This window comes from Protopterus annectens, chromosome 9.part0 (genome assembly GCF_019279795.1).
Source record: "Protopterus annectens isolate FY-2018-M chromosome 9.part0, PAN1.0, whole genome shotgun sequence".
In the NCBI taxonomy this organism is placed as follows: domain Eukaryota; kingdom Metazoa; phylum Chordata; order Ceratodontiformes; family Protopteridae; genus Protopterus; species Protopterus annectens.
The window spans coordinates 525,626,587-525,639,843 of record NC_056743.1 but is presented as its reverse complement, the minus strand read 5'-3'; the positions used below and the strand labels follow the sequence as shown (position 1 = coordinate 525,639,843).

At 40.0% G+C, this 13,257-nt stretch overlaps 1 long non-coding RNA gene across 1 annotated transcript in view; it reads left to right on the top strand.

The window, feature by feature from the left end:
- Window positions 1-382: 382 nt before the first annotated feature.
- Window positions 383-13,257, top strand: part of LOC122811321 — a 1,024,361-nt gene continuing 1,011,486 nt past the window's right edge. The window contains exon 1 of the long non-coding RNA XR_006366235.1: window positions 383-1,216. This is a non-coding gene — a long non-coding RNA (uncharacterized LOC122811321). The remainder of the gene's footprint in view (window positions 1,217-13,257) is intronic.

Sequence of the window (13,257 nt, the reverse complement as noted above, 5' to 3'; positions counted from 1 at the left end):
CAGCTGCATCACATCTATGTGCAGATCTTGTTTAGCTGGAATACAGTTTGCGATCGATCGCATCTTTAGCATCAAACAAGCTAGTCTGTTGTAGGCAGTTGAGCACCATCCACAATTGTTTCTACAACTTAGTGTGAGCACCATATCATGGCCGCACTGGGTTATAAGACGGTAACACCACTTGCTAGCTCTGAGCTGACGGAAGTGTATAATGTAATTTGGTGCTTTAAGTGATAGAAGCAAGACAGTTCTGGTGTAATTGACTTTTTGTAGTTTTGAGTTTGGTAAGATAGTAGTGGCAGTAATGCAATAGGTAACATACTCGCCTTTATGCAGAAGGCTGTGGACTCTATTCCCACTCCAGAGAGATCAGTTGCTTACCTTGTAGGGCAGCATAAGGGGTGGTGCTGCACTCCTGAGTGTCTCCGTCTTTTAGATGGGATATTAAACCATGGTCCCATCTGAAGTTCCCTTATGCCCTGCTCAAGATCCCCCTAGTAGTATAAATACCACCTTGGGTCCCCCTGAAAAGAGGCCATTATCATAATAGTACTAACCCAGTCATCAAAGGATAAATAAAATATTAAAATAAAAATTCCGGTTCTTTGTTTTGTTTGATATGTGGACACACTAAAGCCCCGTAATAAAGCTTACACCATCTGTTATGCTATGCTCAGACCCAGGAAATCAAACTTAGTGTTAATGATGATTTACTGTGACCAATTTAATGATTTCTTGAATGTGCTTGGTTATAAAATGTTCAACTTTTTTCACATCTAAGATGGTATAGAATGAATTGTTATAGTGATGGATTCATGTCTTATTGGCAAAGAATGACACTGATTTAATTTTCCAGGGAAATGCTACAATTCCATAAATTAGATTAGACTGATTTCTGGACTACAAACATGGAATTTGGTATTTTATATCAGACCTTTACTCAGAAAAACCTGTATTTTTAAATTCTTCCAGTTTGCTTTTGGTGTCATGTACCAGACATTGCATTTAACCATTAGAATTTTACTTTAATTTTAGTCCATAAAAACATGTTAAAACACTTTAAAATCTAAATCAGTGTCTTTGCTATTGGGCTAAGGATGATTTAAGACTGCTTTACATAGATGTTAAGTGCAAATGGAACCAGAGCCCCCAGGATTGAAGATGTACATGGAGCCATAGCAAAAGCTGAAAACAAGCAACAGCTCAAGTAAAACAGGTATGAATTATTGCTTCCGCATACGTCTGTGTTAAATGCGTATGGATTATTGCTTCCACATATCTGTGTTAAATGCATGCTTAATGAGAAATGGCTAGTACTTAAGATGAAGATAAGAAGTGGATGCAGTGCAGTAAATTAAGTGGCACAAGGCATGTGTTCCCTCTGGGGAGGCTATTACAGTGACATAAAACTACTATCGTGTAACTGGTGAGCTGTAAGTTCCTTTATTGTCAAGATACCCTTATGTTGCTTTGTTTCTAGGTTTAATGTGCTCTTAAGGCAAGCTTTTAGGGCCTGGGCTGCTTTGATGCAATGTTTGAGGGTATGTTACTTGTGCTTCTATTTCTTTCCTGTCATACTTTATTATAGTTGTTTTATATTGATATCGGATCTTTCAGTGTTTACATTGCAACCTCCATACCTCTTGGGCTAGACTTGAAATGGCTCATTCAGGCAAGTCTAGTGTTGATTGTCTTGGTCTGTCTCTGGCACGTTGCTTAAGAACAGACTCTCTTGCAAGGTCTTCTATCTTAGTGAATGATGGAGGTTTCCAGTTTTTGCATGGAAGCTTACAGTTGAAGTCTGCCTCAAAAATCTTTATTCATTCATTTGTGGAGTTGCTTTTCAGAGCAAAGCTGAGTAACTCATCTCTAAATTATAAATATGGTATTGTCTGAAAATGTTGAGGTCCTAAGAATATACCTTTAATATGAAAGCCATTTTACTGATCTCCACCATTACTACTTTATTTTTTTTTTCTTTTCTGCTGAAGATTTTGTTTTAGGGGTATTAACTCAGTTACTGGTCATTGTAAGCTGGATTTTCTTTTTTTTTTTTTTTTTTTTTAATTCCAAAATCATATCATGATCTTGATTCTGGCTGTGATTAATCCTGTATCCTCCTTGCAGATGCGTATCACACTTAAAATGTCAGGTTTTACTAGGATGTAAAATGTGCCAACCTAATTCTCATGCAGAGCATCCTCGTTTATGATTAAAAAATATTGTGCTGTGTACCAGTCTTTCACAATTAATACAAACCTTTTTTTTTTCTGTGAATGGCACTTTTAGATCTATTAACTTGTCCACATTTGTCTGGTCATATTTGACCACCTTCTATGCCCAATATCTCTGATTGCTTTCTTCAAAGAATAGCTACAGCATTTGTATTTTATGCAACTTGGTACTGAGTGTAAGTATTGAGCTGGTTCAAATTTTCTGTAACTTGGACATAGATGAGTCATGAAAGGCTTTCATATACATCCTTCTAGGATAGCTATGGCCACACGTAATAGCTGTTAAAGTGATAAAACATCTCTTTATGATGGGTTAAATTATGCAAAAGATGGCAATAGACGAAGTAAAAAATGGGTGGCCAGGCACAGTATGCATATGCAGTAATGTCTGTGGTGTACTAGTTGCAGTACATGAACTGAGTTATGACCTATGGAAGAGATTGGTATAGTGGGTAGACATGTCAGACTGCTTTACTGACCAGCAGATGTGAAGAAACTGGCTAATGTTTGGTAGGCATCTAGTTTAACAGCTGACAGAAATGCACTAAGTAGGCTGACGCTAATGTATGTCAGTAGAAGGATGAATAGCCCAAGTTTACTGCTCTGAAAGATTCAGCTCGAGCCATTATATGACTTCATGCTTTGCTTTGAAATACTCTTTAACCTCTTTAAATTTGAAAGAAAGGAGTACATGACTGCAAGAGTTAAGCTAGTAAAATATTCTGTAGAACCAGTCTTAATCTTTCTGTGGTCATGACTCAGTGGTTATTGTAAATTGGGTACATAAATGTCTATGAATCTTGTTAAATAGTTTGTGCCCTTTTTTTAAAACAGACTGCAGCAATTTCCCACGACTGTTCAGTTAATACATATGAATCTAGTAGAACTCTTATTGTACTTTTTTGCTTTTTTTGCAATGGCAGAAGTTAATTTTTGGGCCACTGTGACATGAAGTGATTACTATGTAGCTATATAACCTTTGCTATATATTATAATGATTCTTAAATAAAATCTTTCTTAAGTGGTGTTATTTTTCTTTTGCAATCATAGTATTAAACTGAAAGGTCATACTTTTTTTCTTTTATTGAACATTGCTAAATCTCCTGCTTGAATAAAACATTGAATTAAATGTTTCCTTTTGTAGCCTTTTGAATACTTGCCCACATCTTTTAAATTCCACTGTCTAGATCTTTGACACTATGATTTAGAATCTGAGACAAGTGATTTTGTTCCTTCGATACTTAACTGCTGTGGGTATAACCTAGCATGCACAATGAATCACACTTGTAGTGCTGGTTATTTTGTCATTAAGTATTGATTATTAATTATTGATTTACTGATTTGTGGTGACTCCTAAGTTTGAGAGCAAGAGCAATCCCGACTGAAAAATTTGATTATTGGGAAATTTCAGGACTAAAATGAACTTTACTCAGAGGTAGTGATTAAAAACATAAGTAGATAGGAGTGCCACCCCTCACACTGTACGGCATAGGGGGCTGTAACATTCAAGAATATTTTTAACGTAGAGCAGCAACATTTGCCCATAAATTACACAGTTGTTTCTCTGAACTATTAACTTGTTATTTGGTAGGTTACCAGTTAATGTTTTTGTTGAATGACACACTGATATAATGCTACCTAGATGTGGCCTTTGTTAACTTAAGCCTGCATATCAGGATAAGGGGCTGTACTTAAGAGTTTGGAGTGAGGCTACACTTGGAAGATGTCACGCCCACTCCCACACTAAAATGTATGTATAGTTTTTATATAAATGTTTTAAAGTTTTGTATTTTGGTGTTTTGTAAGTATATTGCTATAATCCGATGTAATTTTTTTTATTATTAAAAGTTTTTTACATGCTTCTTGCAGCAGGAAATTGTCACAGTACAATTGCTATATAGATGGTTGTGCTTTTTAATGAGACTGTCTGAAGCAATCTATTGTATTATGAAAGCACTTACTCATTTTATTTTTTTTTTTACTTTTACGTTGAATAAATTTAACAACCTACAGCCTTGGTGGCCTGGCACTTTGTTTATCTGGATACTGTTTTTTGTTTAAGCAGTTCCTTTATCTCGGTGGCCTTTCATTCTGTGTTTGAATACACTTGGAAGATGGTCTATCATTCTGAAAATCCTGCCTCAGCTATATCTGCACTTTGTACCTTTGCAAATTATGTACATTGCTGCTTAGAAATTATGAATGCTTGGCACCTTTGTAAATATGTTCAGATGTTTTATTCAGTACCTACATTTGCAATTAAAGCATGCTGACATTTTGAACTTCTGTACCTTTGCAATATCAATGTGATAGACCCAACCCTCGCATAGATAGGGGTGCTAACTATGATTGGACAATTCATGAACAGCAGGCCATCAATGTAGAATCTGGTTAGTGCCATCATATGCACTGTCTCTCTGCTATTATCTTTTCCTCTCTTTTATAAATTCTGGAAAAAAGTTGCTTTCTTGCAAACAGCCCTTTAATCTTTACTATCTTTACTTCCAGGCTGGTACCGAAACCTGTAAGTTTAGTACGCAGGCTGTGCTTTACTTTACTTTATTCTAGGTTTCCCAAGTTGGGAAAATAGGCACTTGAATCTCCCAGTGTGACCCTGAAAACTTGTCCAACATGCAGTTAAATGCAGACTGGTGCATTCCATGGTAAACGTCAGCTCATGGTGAACCTCAGAACCTGGTTTGTACAGTGGTAGTGCTGGCACATTTATGTGCATGGACTGCAAAAAAAACAAGACTAATCTAACTGCAGTGCAACACTGTGCTAAATAAAGTGATCCAATTATAAGCTAAATTGCACTAAAATGTGATATGAAAATAAAGCGGTATGTTGTACTTTGTTCCTTAATTTATGCAAAACAATTTTGTGTTTTAATTCACTGCATAGAAAGAAGGGACACTAACAATATATCACCCACTAGCAGCTTTGGTTTGTCTATATGTCCTATCCTAATGGTCAAGAAAATAACTCCTTCCTCCAGTCAACATTACATGAGTAACAGGATTTTTCTCTCCTCTGCCCTATCCACAAACCTCAAATATTGCAACCCCATTCAGTCCTGGCAATTAATATTTACTGATTTTATTTATATGTGTAAGATGTACTACAAAACTGGTTATCTGTTACTTCAACATATTATACCAAGTCACTTTGTTTTGAATATCTGTCCTCATTTTCCTACTGGAAAGACATTTTTCAGCTTCTTCATACTCTGAATTTTCTGGTGACAAAATTATTATAATAAAGCATTCATCTTCAAAGACTGACTGGTGTAAACTGGAATTAAGCCAGAAAATTCAGTTTTATACTCTGAGGTGTAGCTAACTGTGGTGGTGGTGCTGCGGTAGCGTTGTCGCCTCACAGTAAGACGCTGTCCTGTTTGATTCTCTGCTAAAGCATTTTCTGTGTGGAGATGTGCGTGAATGGGCGTACCTTCATTGAAGGTTGTGCGTCAGAGCTGGCAACTCGGCATTTAAAAATCTGCTGCCAATCATTAGCAGACCGGAGTTCCGCTGTGGCGACCCTAACAGGGAAAAGCCGAAAGACGCAACAAAAAATACTCTGAGATGTAGCTAGGGTAGGGTAAAGGGGCAGTCATCATGAAGAAAAGTAGTTTAAAGGAAAGAAAGAGCAGTCTCTTTTTTTTTTTTTTTTTTTTTTTTTTTTTTTTTTTTTTCTTCAACTTAATGTTGGGGGAGGGCGGTGGCACCAGGTGTAGGGATAGCTAGCTACACATTTGTGTTGTCCCTGCAAATTAATCATTTTCAAATGATGTTCCCCTATAACAGTTTCTAAATGTGTGAGCCTATTTCTGAGCAAGTTATGCACAAGTCTGTGTTGTAGGCGTAAGGTTAGATATTTGTAGGTATTCTGGCCTCTGTAAGTCAAAGTTCCTGAGAGATCTTCAGAAGAAAAATGTACTTGCCCAAGTAAAGGAATGTATTTGCAGATACCATTGGGCATAGTAATTTAATATAAGTGGAATTTGTTTCTTCCTGCTACTAGAGGATGAATTTCAACTCTGCTGGTCTAACAGTTATCTTGGGGTTTTATATGCTTCTTCTATGAATCAGTAAGTTAAAACTTTGTGAGTAACTTAACTTGCCTAGCACAATTGTCAGGGATTTAACTTGAAGAAAAACTTAAATGTCATAGTTTGGGGTGGGCCATCTTTCGATGCCTATGTGGTGGACAAGCCCCTTCAGACACCCTGAACTTGTATATAAACTCTACTAGTTGTACCAACACAGACAGAAAGGAAACCAGTGAAAACAAGTAAATCACTGCACGTGCACACTGAGAAACTACACTGGTGGTGACTTCCTGGGGGGGGGGGGTGATTCAGGGATTCAGTATCAAGAGAATTGAACGTACTTGACAAAACTGTGTCTAGTTTGCACTGAACAAGGTGTACAAAATCAATTTTCACACTCCTTATGTTTAGGGTTACCACCTGTCTCTCTGGGCAGTTGTGTCCTGCAAAAAAATTGAAAAAATGGCAAATGTCCTGAGATTTTAGGACAAAATAATTTCCTATATTTTATGTAATAGTTGTATAAAACAGTTGTTCTGTATCTGAAACATCTAAATGTTATAAGAAACAGAATAAGCAACTAAAATGATACAAGAATAAACATTTATTTATGCAAAAAAGTGAAGTTCTGTCCTTGGTACTGGCCGTGGGTATGTTTCACCCTGCAAAATGTCATTTGTACCAGAAATGTCCCACTTTTGGCATTTGAAAGGGTGGCAACCCTACTTATGTTTGGTAATGTTGGTTTCCCCTAGTGACTTGGGGACTTCAGTCTTACACTACTAGCTGTTGAGCAACCTATTACAGAACACATTTTGGGTTGTCTGTTCAGACAGTGATATGTTTTTCTGAATTCATACTCAAAGCCACTGTTTCTCCATTTTCTACCAAAATCCTATAAAATTATAAATTGGTACAAAGTACAAAAACAAAATAATTTATAGAATCTGACAACTTTAGGTTACTCTTTCAACAGTACTTAAGTTTCTCCTGCCAGTTTTCTTAAATCAGTATTCTGTTTTGAAATTTGCTTTTAATCTCTTAAAGACATAAATCTGCTTTTGATACAGCCATAGACCCTTTCACATTTTTGCACATGGGGTTCAGGGTGTCACTTCAACAGTGACAATCCTCTAGAGTCAAGGTTCATGCATCCAGATTGCTAGCCCTGCCATGGTACTTATTCCATAACACACACTTGCATGAACGCTCACACCTATGGCCAGTTTAAAGCGTCAATCCACCTACTTTGTCTTTTGGAATGTGGGAGGAAATCCACGTGAGCCCAGACAGGACATGCAGACTCCACACGGAAAGTATCCCAGTGAAGAATCAAACTGGGGAACCTCTTGCTGTGAGACAATAGCGCCATCACTGTGTTATAGAGCAAACAATGGAAATAAAAAGAATAAGTGTACTGACGGAATCAGAGTAACAATCGCCGCTATATCATGTGGAATTTCAGAGGATGGAAACGAGTCTTCATTAATTTAGTAAACATAGATCAGTATTTTTGTCTAACAAACAGTTTGCTGCAGCCCATTACAAAATCCAGTTCTGCCACAATGCTGTGCACATTGAGAATAAGCATAATGCATGATCTGTGTGTCACAGTTGTAAGGCTGGAGTTCATGTGAGTTGGAGGAACACATTATAATCTTTTTTTTCTGGAAGGTCAGTCATGCACATCATAATATTACATGCGCCATCATTTTTATTAACAAGTATGCATTTATTTCCTTCACATATACCTTCATATTAAAAAAAATAAACAAACTGCTTATGCAAGCAATTGGGAGTAACACTACAGAACAGTCAAACATCATTTCATTGATATTGCATACATTTTACTAAATCCTTTTATTAAATAAATATACCAGGAAATAATTATATCGGATGTAATGAAAGTTGCACCATGAGCATACTATTTAATGTGTAACTTTTTTTTTTTTTTGGGGGGGGGGCGGGTATTTGGTATATGCATAGTAATATCTGGGAGTCATAACAAATGATTATATAGTTTACTGGCTGGAAGAAAAATAACTTTTGGTGATTGTCATGGTTGACTGTTACAAATGGAAGGCTCGGACTACTTTTCAGAATTTATTCTAATGAGTTGCAAAGTACAAAATCTTCATAGGTTCATAGGTTCATACTAGGCTATCTGCCCAAGGGCATTTATAAGCCTAGCCCATAGTTATGTGGCTTTCGCCACCCCTTTAGTTTGAATAAAAACTATGCCTATCATTTTTCTGTGCCTCTGTCAAGCAGTGACACTGAAGTAATCCCTGGGGTATATCTGCGATCTCCCATCCATTGGTCAAGATTCCTCTTGAACAAGGCCAGCGAGGTGCTCTGCCTCACATGTACCGGGATTTTGTTCCACAGCATAGGGAGTCTCTGGGTGATGAATCTGTCCCTCCAGCACGTTCTATTTATAACCGTGTCAAGGTTTAAGTCTCCGCCCTTGTGGTTCTGAGGGATCTAGATTTTTGAGGTGAAGCATATTCATCAAATCTGGGTTTGACATGGCCTTATATGTCAGGCACAGGTCACCTCTGAGCAAGCGGTATGAGACTGAATAAAGCTGGAGTTCTTTCAGTCGGGCAGCATAAGACATATTTTTGAGACCCTTTATCCTTTTGGTGAGGAACTTTTGGGGCCTTTCAAGCTGCATCAGGTGTCTGGTCAGATACATTCGAACGGGCATTGTACTCAATCATAGGTCTAATGAGTGATGAGTACAGGGGACGATGACCTCCCTTGATCTAGATGTGAATCCCTTCATGATCAGGTGGGTGATATAGAAGGTTTTCCTAACTACTTTAGCAACATGAGTGTCAAGCGAAGACTACTGTCAACTTGGGTCCCCAGATCCCTGATGACTTTTCTGTGCTCAGTGGATTGTCACCTATATGGTAGCTAGGGGTAACCTTGTTTTTCCGAAGGGTATGACTATGCATTTTTTGGCGTTTAACTTCAGGCCATGGCTCTGGCACCAGTTATCCGTTTCTGTGAGGCCCTTCTGGAGGATATCTGTGTCAGATGTGTTTTCGACTATGGCGCCTAGTTTGCAGTCATCTGCAAACTTTGTCAGCTATAACCCTCCTGTGTTTGCTTGTACTTCAGAAAAGTAGATGCCGAACAAGAATGGACCCAGGACTGAGCCCTGTGGGACACCACTTGTGACAGGCTTTGAGTCTGACATGGCTCCAGCAACTCTGACCCTGTGGGTTCTGTCGCTTAGCCAGTTTGCAACCCATCTTGTGATGTATGGGTTTACATTCAAGCTGATGAGTTTTTCGATGATACCTGAGTGGGGTATTGTGTCGAAGGCCTTTGCCAGGTCGAGGTAGGCTGTATGGACTGCCTTTCCCTCATCAATGGCCTTGGTGACTGTCTCAAAAAGTCAACCAAGTTTAAGAGGCAGGATCTGCCTTTGACAAAGCCAAACTGGGTTGGATCCAAAGTCTGCAAGTTCCCTATGTCTTTATTTATGAGTTCCATTATGATCCTCTCCATGGCTTTGCAGATAAGGCTTGTCAAGCTAATGGGGCGGTAATTTCCAGGGTCTGTGGAGGCACCGCCCTTATGAAGTGGGACCACAGTCGCCGTGCGCCACTCCTTGGGTGCGTATCCTGAGGTGAGGCTAAGATTAAACAGCTGTCCTAACTGTGGGTTTAATTCCTCGTTGAGTTCATGAAGCACACAGCCGGGGACACCATCCGGTCCCATGGATGCTGTGTTTTTGCCTTAGTGAGGGCAGTTCTCACCTGGGCGTTGGAGATGTTTGGGGGCTACAATCCTCTGGAATAGATATCTCTCCTTTTGGGGAGGGGAGAAGTTTGCACTGAACCTGTCAGCCAGTATGTTAGCAATGTGTGTAGGTTCAGTAATTTTCACATCATTTTGAACTAATTCTGAGCATATCTGGGAGTTTCCTCCTAGGTTTCTAACATAGCTAAAGAAGGCCTTATGATTGTCTTTAGAGTCCTTGGCGATTTTTCTCTCAAAATTTGCCTTGGATGATTTTATGAGAGCTCTTAGTGTTTTACTTATAATGATCAAAGGTGTCTTACCTTTCAAGGATTTTGCTCTATCTTGTAGTAGCTTCCTCCTTTTGTTGTAGAGCTTGTTTATGGCTGGGGTCCACCAGACTGGACGCTTGCCTTTGGTACAGAGAGTCTTAGTTTTGTTTGGGATTGCCTGATCCATGCAGTCCTGTAGGTGCTGGTAGAAGGCATTTGTAAGTGATTCAGCGGTTTGAGTAATGTTTACCACTGGCTCAGGGGCCTTAAAGGATACCACACTAGTTTTTAGAAGTGTGAAATCGGCTTTTGAGAAGTTTTTCACTGTGGTCTTTTTTGTTTCAGGTGGGGGTGGGATGAGGACCTCCAGCGAGATTAGTTTATGATCTGATCTCACCAGTGAGGGGTATACTTCCGGTGTTGAACATTTTGATCCCATGTTCGTGATGATGAGATCAAGTATGTTTTCACCTCTTGTGGGGATGGTGACTAGTTGTTCCATGGCATTTGAGTTTATGAACTCCAGGAATCTTTGGGTTAGAGTGTTCGGGCTTGAGTAGTGTTCCCAGTCTATATTAGGGTAGTTGAAGTCACCTAGTATGATGGTGTTTGGAGATACATTTATCCCCTCCAATGTTTTCAGGAAGGCCATGTGAGGTTCCTGAGTTTGAGAGGGTGGCCTGTAACATGCTACAAATTGCAGAGCAGTCTTGCCTATGGTTAATTGCACCTGGATGGTCTCAGATGCATCGTGCGTTGCCACCAACCTTGAGGTGTGGGTGTCCTTTATGAATATGGACACCCCTCCTTTCTTGGTGTTGTCCGGATTTTGGGGCGGAACGTATGATATGAGGTGAAACCTGTTAGTGCTGGGGTGCTCTCAGGAGCCTTGAACCAGGTTTCTGTCACAGCACAAACATCGATGTTCTCCATATTGAGAAGGGCCTCGAGTGCGTGCATCTTGAGATTGAGACTTCTGGCATTGAGCAGCATTACCCTTAGTTTTTTTCCTTTTTGGTGTTCTAGGGTGGTAGGTTTAGAATTTGAGCCTTGCCTAAAAAAGGCACTATGGGGTGGCAAGAGCCTTTGCCAATATCCGGAAGCCCAGGGGTGACAGGTGCAAGCCGTCCCTTGCGAAGCAGCGTGGCTTGTCCAGCATGTCATCCCAGGCAGACAGACATTGGATACCCTTTGAATGACACCAGAATTTAAGCCAATTATTAAAGCTGATCATCTTATCACTGTATTGTGGCATCATTCTAGGTGAAGGTAGGATACTGCTCAAGGTCAGGGTCATACCTGCCTGGGCTACATAATCAGAGAGCTCCTCGGCGTCCCTTTTCATGTAGTCCAAGGAGGTACGTCTCAGGTCGCTGACATCAGCGTGGACAATGACTGAGTCGTACTTGTACCTGCTGTTGAGAGACCTGAGTGCTTGCGTTATGTGGCGGATTCTAGCGCCCGACAGGCAGCTTACTGTGACCTTCTCCTTACTCAGTCTGGTGAGCGGGACGTCAGTGTGTCTGACTATGGAATCACCAATGACAAGTGTGTCTGGCATTTTGTTTGGCCTTAAGGGCTGTGACTGTTTGACACTCTGACTGTGTGGTCTATGTGTTGCATGTGTTGGGTCGTGAGGTGGTATTTGTTTGGGTGTCTGCTTTGGTGGCCTCTGCTGTTTTGGTAAATTTTTGACCAGAGCCTCCCGAGTATGTCTTTGTGTGAGTATGTGTATGATTTGAAGTTGTGATGGTACCATGTGTGACTGGGTATGTATTGTGTGTGGTTGCCTTCTCCTCCTGTCTGGTCTTGCCAGTCCTATGTTGAGAGAGCTCAGCCTCCAGTTTGGCCGTATAGTTGCATCTCTCGCATGTATTTGTGTTTTGTGGGAGAAGGAGAGGATTGTCTGTGTACATGAGGCAATTGTAACATTGCCTCAATATTCCCAGGTTCACCAGTTGAGCTGGAGAGGACACTAGCAACTGATCCCTCGACATACTAGAAGTAGTAGATAAAGAACTTTCAAAGGACTCGGGGAAGTGGGTTTTGGGCTGGTGGGGTACTATCTATAATAAGAGTGCTTTATCAAGGTGCAAGTACTGTAGGAGTAAGTGCTAGGCTTTACAGATAGAGAATAGTCTACTTGGGAATCAAGTAGAGATGAACTTTTCAGTTATAGGATATGCTGGTTAGATCAGCAGTACAGTTTAGCGTGTTTTATAGCAGGGGGCTGAAGGGAGCTAGGAATTGGCCCAAAACGACCAATGGACTACTAGTTTCTGGCTGAAACTTCACCAAATCGGACAAAAGGGCCGCTCAGTGCTTCCCACTCCCACTGGTAAGCAAAGAAACTTCCCTCCTTCCTAATAAGGCAATGGATCAGTAACAGGAACTAAAAACAAAGCCCAGGGATCAGCAACTCTGAAACTGGACTACTCTAGTTCAGTAAAGTGGGAAAACAAGAGATTTTTGTTTCATTACAGAGTTAAGGAAAAAAACAGACAGTAAATGCTATAAATGCTGTAAATCGGCTAGCGCACTTTAGTGTGTAGCCTACAGAAACAATTTGCAACAATTAGTAACTTAAAGTGCAATAAACAGTGTAAAATGCAGAAATCACTTAAAGTAGCAGTAAAACAGGCTAAATGCAGTCGCTAGCTTAATAACAGTGGGAAAGCCACAAAAATACTTATATCTGGTAGAAAGTCACTCTCTTAGCTCTCTGCTGCTTGGATCACTCTGCAGGCCACCACGAGGATCTGTGCAGAGTTGGTACAAGCTGGAAAACACGTGTTTAGCGTGTTTTATAGCAGGGGGCTGAAAGGAGCTATGAATTGGCCCAAAACAACCAATAGACTACTAGTTTCTGGCTGAAACTTCACCAATTCGGACAAAAAGGCTGCTCAGTGCTTCCCACTCCCACTGGTAAGCAAAGAAACTTCCC